Source organism: Lonchura striata, chromosome 8 (genome assembly GCF_046129695.1).
Source record: "Lonchura striata isolate bLonStr1 chromosome 8, bLonStr1.mat, whole genome shotgun sequence".
NCBI classification, from domain to species: Eukaryota; Metazoa; Chordata; class Aves; order Passeriformes; family Estrildidae; genus Lonchura; species Lonchura striata.
Genome location: NC_134610.1, coordinates 8,744,885 through 8,755,137, shown reverse-complemented (window position 1 = coordinate 8,755,137; position 10,253 = coordinate 8,744,885).

Below are 10,253 nucleotides of genomic sequence, written 5' to 3'. Positions count from 1 at the left end.
AGCAGATGTTACCTACTTTAGCTAACACAGATCAGTGCCCTGTCCTGTGTGAAAGCATAAGCACTGCGTTTTAGCTGTGTTTTTATATATGTTATTAACTTCCAACAGCTATCAGGAGATTAAAATCTCATAGAGCCACTCTACAAAATATTTCTCTTAGGGATAATCACAGCCAGCAGCAAGTTAAAGTCTTTCCATGCCAGCATTTGCAGCTGTGTCAAAATATGGATCAAAGTCCAATTATGCACTTCAGTTGTTATTAACAAGCATTTTGGGTTAATAATTGTAACTACGAACCTCTGGAAATAAAACTGGCAGATTCATGAAGATTTAAAGAAAAGGGTTGATTATGTCTCATGTTATTTTCACTCCTTCAGCAATGTTTAGTCTGCTCTTGAATGTTTTAGGAGCTGTTACATTTCACTCTATGCTACTTAAAAATTGATGGATGTTTCTCAGCTATTTAACATTACGGCTGAAGTGATTTCTGCTGCCCAGGCTGCTCCTGGGGCTTGCTGCAAGTTACACCTGCACAGGATGCTCAGTGCTCTTGAACTGCTGTTCAGTCTGGCTTTTTAGTATGAAATCAAATTCTTATGTCAATCTTCGTTTTCGCACTGTCAGGGAATATCAAAAGGGGTGGTGTCACTGCATTTGCTTTAATTCAGATGCTTACTGAAGTCTGAAGTGACCGTCCTCTCCTCTGCTTGTACAGCAAAGCTGAGGCTTTTCCCCCAAGCCCACATCACTGTCCTGTCTTTGCACATTAACCATAAATCCAGAGATTATGTTGCCTTTGGGTTTCTCCATCAGGATGACAATATAAGCACCACAAACCAGAAAGCCTCCCAGCCCAGGGGCATCCAAGCAGCAAGGAAACTAAATGGAGAAGCTCCTGAAAAGGTGGGGAGTACAGAAGATTAATGGGGATGAAAGGAAACTAACTTAGAAAAAAAAAAAAATGGGAGAGTCACCTGCCAAAGACTGATGTGCTCAGAATGACCTCAGTGACTCTTTTTGAGAGGATATTTGAAAATATACCATTTCCCACTGTAAAATGGTAAGCCAGAGCCCTGATGCTCTTCAGAGAAATTCTGCACTGGGAGAAGCTTGCAAGTTGAGACAATGCAGGTGGTAGTGAACTTTTAAGAAAGCCAGTGAGCTCCATGATGAAATGAAGGCTGAAGACAGAAGTACAAATACCATCATTAGCTACATTCCTGAGATCTGCAAAGTGCACCAGCAATGTCTTTTCATGCAAAAAGTTGTTAGCAAGCCTGAAAAACATCAAATAAGTGGGTATGGATGGAGAAAAAAATTGTATACAAAACTGTGTCTTTGTGAGTAAAAACAAAACAAAACAAAACCTACAAATGGATGTTTCTGAAAATATCTCAATCCTGAAGGATTAGCCTCAGCAGAAGTGTCACTGCAGAAACCATCTGCATATTGAAGAGGCTTCCTAGCAAGGCATTTTTTTCCCCTCATTATTATTTTCTACTTAGATTGCTAAGAAAAGATCTCTCAGGAGAAATAACGGTAGGATCTTAAAAATAGTTCTGAACCTGCCATTAAAAATTCAACACAGATATTGTCTAAGCCAATTCAGGTTGTTTTGAAGTCATCACATTAAATATGCTGAGAGTCTCTGCTGAGCTTGGTTTTAAATCTAGCACCCACTAAAATGTTTCCCTGAATTAGATGGCCAAAGAGCAATCAGTGCTTGAGGAGCAGCTTGTGGGTTTGAGGGTACCTGGACATCAGGGCACAGAGAACAGGCTGCTTCCTCCTAATGGAATAAAACAGGACGAGGAATTGCTTTGAAACTAGGTGAGGAGATCCATGGGAGTTACCATGAGGACAAGGAATTGCACTTTAACTGGAAGAGCTGAGACACAGGAGGTACCATGAGAAACCCAGAGTCATCACACTCATGAAGAGTAGCATGAAGAGTAGCATCTTCTATAGTGCAGATGTTTATATTTATATTATTTACCAAAGCAAATGTTATTTGGATACATTTAGTGAGGACGTACCAAGGAGAAACCTATAATTTAAATTAGGAATGTCTGCAATTGGAGGAAATATTGATATTGGTCAAGAATTTTCATAATTCATCTTAATGTGGAGAATAGAAGTGGAAGTGGGTAAAACCTCAGCCCAAGTGAATCAGGTGGAAAACTACTGGACTCTTGAAAATACCCAGCAGAAGCCATAATTTTCAGTGGATGGGAAACACTGTGAGGATTTATTGTGTCCTAAATTCTCCACCACTACAGCCTCAGAGCACATCAAGGAATATGAGTCATTGTTTCTCTTGACCTTCCTCTGGGGACAGCAGAGAATGTGCCATGAAATGGTTTCTTTTGCCACCAGCTGTATTTTGGGGGGCAGGGGCTGCAGGTCCTGTTTGCTCCTGTGAGAGGAAGGCAAGGTGGAGATGTCTGCACTGGGAGGGGAGAGAATCATGGATTTGGTGTCTGTGCATTCCCAGAGGAGTTTGCTTGTCAGGCTGGCACTGTGAACACCCAGCCTTGCAAAGAGAGAGCCAGGAGGATGCCTGGGAATGAATTCCAGCGTGCTGGAGGCATGGGGTGGGCAGGCAGTGCCTCTGTCCCCAGCCCCGTGTGCACCCTGGGCTCATGGCACTGCACACTTTAAAGCCTCAGACCTGTTCAAGAACATCAGTGAGTGAGTAAAACCCTTTGTGGTCCCACACAATAATTCAACTTCCATCAGTGCTGCTGATCCTGCCAGTGCAACAATACCAGCTAATGCATGCCAAAGCAATAAAATAGCTGTTTCCATGAGCAGCCCAATGTAATTTGAACTCTTCAGTTCTTTCCAGTTATTTACAAGCATTGTATGTCACAAACAGACCACCTCTTTTGTAATGTTCCTTACAAAAGCTGTGTATTATATTGGCATAATAGTCTTCTTCAGGGAGAGCATTTTGTTTTAATAAAATGTGTGCCACCATATTTAATCAATCAGATTGATTGACACCAGCACTAGCTGCATCTCCCAGCAGATGCTGCTGCTACCTCATTCTTATTCCAGTTTCATTTCTCAATCAAATCCATGTGTAAAAAACATAATGTGCTGCCAACATAATGTAATAAAACTTCAACTGAAATGCACGCCACCACGACTGAAACTGATAAGTCAAAGTATGGGGAAAGTTAACTTTAGCAAAATCATTTTTGACATGAAAATATTAAAGTTTTACAGTTCAGATATGCTTTGGCTAACCCTAACATAAATACAAAAGTTTCTCGGGTGTTTAAAAAAAAAAAAAAACTATAGAAAGAAATTCTTCTGGAAGTTATTGAGCTTTTAGCTGGCTCCCAGCATTTTCTAATATTCAGAGTTTGCTGGTGTCATTCCAATTCGATTTAGGCCACCCAGGTGAGATGAATTATAACTTTTTCCTGGACAGCTGAGGTGCCTGTGTTAGGTGAGCACTGGGTAGTGGTGATGCAGGGCTCAGTGCCAGGGGCTGAACTGGCAGGTTTGGAAGGCAAAGGATTCCTACAAGCACAACCCTGCCTGGTAGATGTCACACACAGCATGAAACTACTCTGAACTCTTTCAAAGTCCACCTTAAATCATCTGCACACCCCACATTACTCACAGGGCATGTGTGGGTCACAGAGCACATTTCTGGGGAATTTGCCTTTCCTGTGCTTACAGGAGGTGGTTTCAGACCACTGGAGGTGAGACCCCTCTTGATACAGGTGGTCCCTCATACACCTGAGGAGGCTGCACTCAAGTCCTGAGGTCAAGCTTCAGAGCAGTCCCCAAAGCCAGATGGGAATTAAAGCTAAGCATCTGATTGCTTGACAGATTTTATACTATGTGCATGATCTTTTCATGTGTAATTACTAAAGGAGGTATAAGAAGAGCTCCAGAACTGTTTTCTAAGGCCACAAAATAAATGACTTCCCCTTCACTTATTTTATATTTCTCCCAGTGATTATATTATAGGAAACACATGCCACCAATTTCCATCCTTCTGTTAAATAGGAGAAGAGAGGTTTTTATCTGAAAAGATGCCTGCTGCTTCAGAACACCTTTTTTCCTTCACCACTAATTTTCAAATTAAAAAGTTTCATTAGCTGCAGTCCTGCTGGACAGGGCTCACTCAAAGGAAAGACTGGGAAATTTTAGGCTGCGAACTTGCCACAGCTGAAAGTTTTTCAGCCTCTTCTTTCAGCAAAATGCCCAAAAGGTAACTATGTAAATAAAAATTACACCTGAAGAAATGGCAAGGCTGACATGTTACCAGCCTGTCCACTTTTATCTCCAGCATTATCCCTCTAATGCTGGAGCTGCTGTCCCACCACTGCCATCCCACTCCTCCTGAGCCTTCCCAGAGAGGAGCCAGGGCTCCCTGCCTGCCAAAACCAGCAAAGACACATGGACAGCCTGAAACTGATTCCAAAAAAGAGACAAGGAATTGATTCAGCATTTGGAAAAACCTACTTCATAGTGCAAAGATCAGCCTACATAATTTATGATAATGAAAATTCAGCAATAGCTTTGTTATCACCTACACATAATATCAGGAGAGGTAATTCTGACAGCAGAGGGCTCTTTAAGCCAACAGGCTGAGGTACAGAAGGATCTGGTAGCTGCCAGCTCAAGCCAAACACATTTGGCCTGAAAATAAGCTGAAATTTATTAGTGATGAAAAAACTAATCCCTAGGACTTCCTTGCTTTAGAAATGAGTTGGATTTCACAGCAGCTGGAACTGTAGTTCCAGTTTGATTGTAAATATAATTTTCATTTTAATTAGATGTAGTTTTTTAGAGAAATAACTTGTTTAAAATTGCATTTGTTATTATGACAAGCTATAGTAAAACCTATGACTATTGTTATCTTGGAAAAATTCAGATACATAAAATAACACACTGCATCAATGAGATAAAAGTGGCTCTATAGTCATTGCTTTTTAACAACTAGTCTGAGGAAGAAACCTGAACTTCTTGAAAGAGCCCAGGCTGCAAAAACTTGCCACAAAATCATTCAAGACACTGCCTGCATTTTTTTTTTTTTTTTAAGTTTAAAAGTCATCAAAGGTTCACTGTTTGCTCCCAGCTCATGTTGGGAGTGAGACCCCATTGGAAGGTGTCAGACAGATGTCCTTTTGTTCCCTCAGGAAACACTTGTCCTCTCCTTTGATGGAGCATCCTGTGCTGAAGGGATTTTCCCCATGGACAGGTCACAACTTGCTGCCTCTGAGAGCTCAAGCACTGGCTCTGCAGCATTGAAGTGTCCAACACTGAAAATCTCCTCCCTGTTCATCAGATCCAGGTAGATATTTCCACCAGAAAAGCAAACAAAACTGCCCATTTTGTGAACAAAACACAGCAGAGCAGGTGATGTATTACATAATTTGAGAAAAGGCAGAGCCAGAAAAGCCAGAGCAGAGCTTTCTTGGAGACAGTACAGTGAAAACACTCCCATGTGGAAAAAAAAGGAGAAACCTCTGCAAGTTTTCCTCAGGACTGCTGCTGAAAGGAGCATTGTGCCTCCATATCACAAAGCACAGTGGTAGGGGCAGGGTTTTTCATGGTATCTCATGTGTGCCTCAAGCAGAATCTGGCTCAGTGTGGCTCCAGCAGGCAGAACTGATGGCCACGTTCCAGGGAAAAATGGCTCTATTAAAACACAGATGAGAAAGAAAACAGCAGCATGATTTTCAACCCTAAAATATTTTGATTAAACTTCATCCACATCTGTACTAAGATTCTTTCTGGCACAGCCCTAGCATTGTCCTTCCAGGTTATAACATTCCTTGTTATTCCAGATAGTACCAGTGAAGCCCAATTACATCCAGACCCATTACTGCCATTTTCTGATTAGCAAAACAGCCACTTAGCTCAGAATCTGGGCATGTTCTTTCTCTTAAGAGTGGTAATTTGCACTGGAAACCATAAAGCCTTTCCCCTCTGTTCCTGAGTTACCCCTCCCAGAAGCTTTGGAACGAGGCAGTTTGCCACTGTGTATATGGAGGAATTGAAGCCCAGAGGGTGAAGACCAGAAGCTGAAACATCAATCTCCAGTGCCAGGAGATTCTCTGGGAGGCTGAGCCATCGGTGTGGGGCTGGCAGGGAGGGAGGATGGCCCGTGTGAGGATCCACATCAGTGCTGGAAGGCAGGGCTGGCCATGGAGTGTGAGGCACTGAGTTACAGCAGCTGAATCCCCTCCAAGGTGGCTGAAACCTGCCTGAGCTCCCCTCCAGTATGACCAGAATTCACACAGCATGAGGCTGCTGTGCTGCAGCCTTCCAAAGCAGGAGCTGGACATGGGCTCTGCTCACAGCTCAGAGCCCTGCTTTGCCCCAAAGAGCCTCTGGTACTGACAGACCCCCAAAAAAGGGAGGGAGACTCCCTTTGCAGGAGGGACAGACAGTGCTTGTCTGAGCTGACATCCTACAGGCTCTGCCACCTCCTCACAAGGATGTCTGCCTGACTAATACCTTTTCATGAATGTCTCTGTGACCTTTTCTGGTTTTTGTTTAATGCACAGTTCAAGCTTGTCAAAGGTCTGATCACTGAAGTGTATTTTTGTGTGTACTTTTGGCTCTGGACACTTGAGCCCATGCATTTCAGTCTTCCACTACAGCCACTTGTTGCTTCCTGATCCTTCTATGTGCATATTTTTAATTAAGTTTCCCTTCTCCCCTACCCCCCAACATAAATTCTTGGTATAAATAAGTGGAATAGTGCTCCTCCCTTCCACAAGCATTTCAGCCCTGAAGCAGAACATGCAACCACTGGGTCATATTTTCTCGTGGCAGTGAGGAGATGTACAGAGGGACAGAGGATCTGTGCTCTGGATGCCTGTGGTCAAGGTGGGAAGGACACATTTTCCTGCCTTCTGCTCCCTCTGGCTGCCTTTTCCTGCCATTCCCTAGCACAAGGCAAGGAGCATCAGTTCCTTCTCCCCAAGTGCCTGGGAGCTGTGATTTGACTCTGGATGGCAGAGAGGAAAAAAAATGAGGCACAGAGGCAGGTGCTGAGGGCAGAGGAAATGGTGCCACTGCTCCTGTCCCCGTGGCCAGCACCACGATGCCCTGGCAGCCACAGCACTCCCAGCACAGGCTGTTCCCGTGCCTCGGCTGCAGCGCTCCTCTACAAGGCTCCTGCCTTCTATTGGGCTTGGCTGCCTCCCAGAATTTCCCTCAGGAATGCGACGGGAAGGAGGGAAATGGCAGTTTTTAACACTTCATATTTCAGCCTAAACGGAGTGAAAATTCAGTGGAGCAAAACCACGGAGGTTGAGCATCTCTGTAACCCGAGGGCTGCCTGCTCATCAAACACCGCCAGCACGCCACGATCCCAATGCCAGCGTTGTGAAGGGCAAAGACAGAGGACAGTTGTGTGAGGGGACGTGTTGCAAAGCCTGGAAAAAATATTTCATTGAACACCCTCCTATGGTACATGCCAGAGAAATTAAAAAAAATCTGGACATTAATGTTTTGGAGAGTTTAGAAAGTTTAAAGGAATACGAATACCCTCAAATTTTGGAAACTTTTCAATTCCTGTTCAGCATCCGTGGCCTGACTCCATCTCTAATCCATTTGTTACTGCATAGACATTAAAAGTTCTGTTTTGCTCCATGTTGGGCTCCCTCCTTGGCACAGTGGGATTTGCAGCAGGATTGCAGTGCCTACACCCACGCTGTTCACCCGGAATTTGGCTATGGGGTTATTTACAGCCCTTCCCATCAAACGAGGCAGGGGGGCAGCTGCCAGCTGTGCTGGTAGCTTTTGTGATGAGCAAACTGAATGCTCTGACTTTGGCTGGAAATGTATAATTCATTGCACTCAAAAAAATGAACATATCAGATGTGAGGCTCCTGTTAAGTTGCCCCGGTGCTTGGCTCAGGTTTCTCCTCCTCTGTGTGTGAAGAAGCTGCTGCATGGCCCAGGACTATGGAGGAGCTGGAACAGCAGCTGTGCTGCATCCTGTTGGAAATTTGCTGGATTTGAGGCTAGTTTTACAAAGACTTTGGCAAGGCACAGAGAGGAAGAAACTTCAGGATATGTGGCCAACCCTGGGAATGTCCCACTGAGGAGAAGCTCTTCAGATTTGGGTGTTGATGTCATGCCAATTTACTCTTTCCTAGATAACTCAAAGAACAGTTGAGTGGTACCAGGAGAGGTCAGGGAACAGGACATGAGACTGGGGTATCCTCATCTCTGCCCATGGGCAGATGTGCAGCCATCTCCTCCTCAAGATGTTTTGCACAAAAGGCTTTGTTTTCTCTCACTGAAGGCATCCACCCTGATGTTTTTCTTGCTTTGTCAGTTGTTATGGCTCATCATTCCATACTGGCAGCCTGTTTGGGACTTACACGAATGGAACTGTAACAGAGCCACAATTTGGGTAAAATTATCTGTGCTAGGATGGCATAAACCAGGAGTTTTCCCATCTAAGATGGGAGAATATTTTGGCAAGCAGGCCTCTGTAACAAGTATGAGAACTTCCTTGCCATGACATTACAAGCTCTAGAATAATCCAAGTGATTTGATTTCTTTGCTCCACAAAAGAAACCATATGGACTGGGACTTGATGAGAGCCGTTCAAAGGACTGATGTTATCCCAAAATTTGAATAACAACTCCTGGAGAAAGTGAGGCAGAAGGATCAATGCTTAATGAAATCCAGGCCTTCATTTGCTGGGACTAACAGCTAAGGAAACTTGTTTAATTTCTTCTTTGAGAAAAGTGAGATAAATGATGTATGTGTCTCAGGTAAAATATTTGATCACTTACCTTCTTAGTCATCACTGGTCTTTAATCGTACATTATGTAACATTACACCCAAAACAGATTACATCAGGGGGGAAAATCACAACCATGCATCCTGCAGAAACTAGAAAGCAATTTGTCTCCAGGAGGAAGGATGCTCTTTTCTGCACACTCCGTGTACAACACCATTTATCATCTGGGAGCAGAACTGCGCTCAGCTGAAGTCACATCAGACCAACTCTCCTCTTCGAGGTGCCCGTCCCAACAGCAGCCAGACCCTACAACTTTCCCAGGGCAAAGGCCTCTAAAGCAATGTCTAATCAGTCAGCCCAAACAGGTTTATAAGACCTTTTAAACTCAGGCTCTGCTGTAGTGGAGTACAGCCTCTTCCCAGCTAGCTCTGTGACAATGCCATATTCAGAGACCCACTGCACTTGCAGATTGAAGACAGATCTATTTGGTAATAAAAAAAAAAAAAAAAAGGCCTCCCAAAGCCAAACCCTCCAAACAACTTATTTCCTACTTTAGAAACTTCTCTGAGCCTATGAAACCTAACTACTCTTTGGCACGTCTTCTCATCCCAAACACAGCATGCAAAAGTAGTAATATTTTATGTTTCAATTACAGGACACTGTGGGCTGCTGCCATCTGCTATGAAAGGGACATTCTGCTCCCTGAACATCCTGGTTGTAATTTGCACAATATTTGAGTTTCTGAGAGATACCAGGAGCTCCAATACAGTGTGGATAACCATCAGCGCTAGTGGCACTTAAAAAATGGGAGAGGTGACTTGAGGGTGACAGTGGATTTTGGCACCAGGGAATTTTTCCCCAGGCAGTGGAAAATATTCCAGCATGCACTAAACATGCAAGAAACTTTCCCCAAAGCACATGCAGCCCCCATGGCAAAATGAAAACATGAAGGAGTGCCTCATGTTGTAACATCATCTCCCTTTTCCGGAGTTACAGTTGGGTTCAATTTTCTATTATTGCAGATCTTTGGGGAGGGACTTGTTTGAAGGGCTCGGCCTTAGCCCAAATCCTCTCCCACTGGAAAACAATGAGCCCCTCGACCCCCTCGCTGCTTTAATGGCAGAAGAGCGCAGCCAGCACAGAGTGCTTGGGGAAATTCCTCTCCTCCACCCGCTCCCGCACAATGGGTCAAACGTTTCATCCCTGCGTGAAGCCTGAACAAACAGGCATTGCACAAGGAGCGCGCTGGGGAAGCGCAGCCGCCGTGCCAAGGGCAGCCTCCGAGGCCACAGCCCCTCTGCGTTAACCATTCCAGCTCACAGAGCAGGATCCTTCCCTGGAATGCCACTCCTGGGGAGCCCGTGCCCCCAGCTGCCTGTCTGAATGATGCCTGTGAAGCTCTGCAAGTGCTGGCTGACAGGGCCAGGCTGGCCATGACATGGTCGATACTTCCATATCCTCCCAAAGATAACAAAGATGGTGATTTCTGACCTTGAGGGCTATTTGATGTATGGTCACT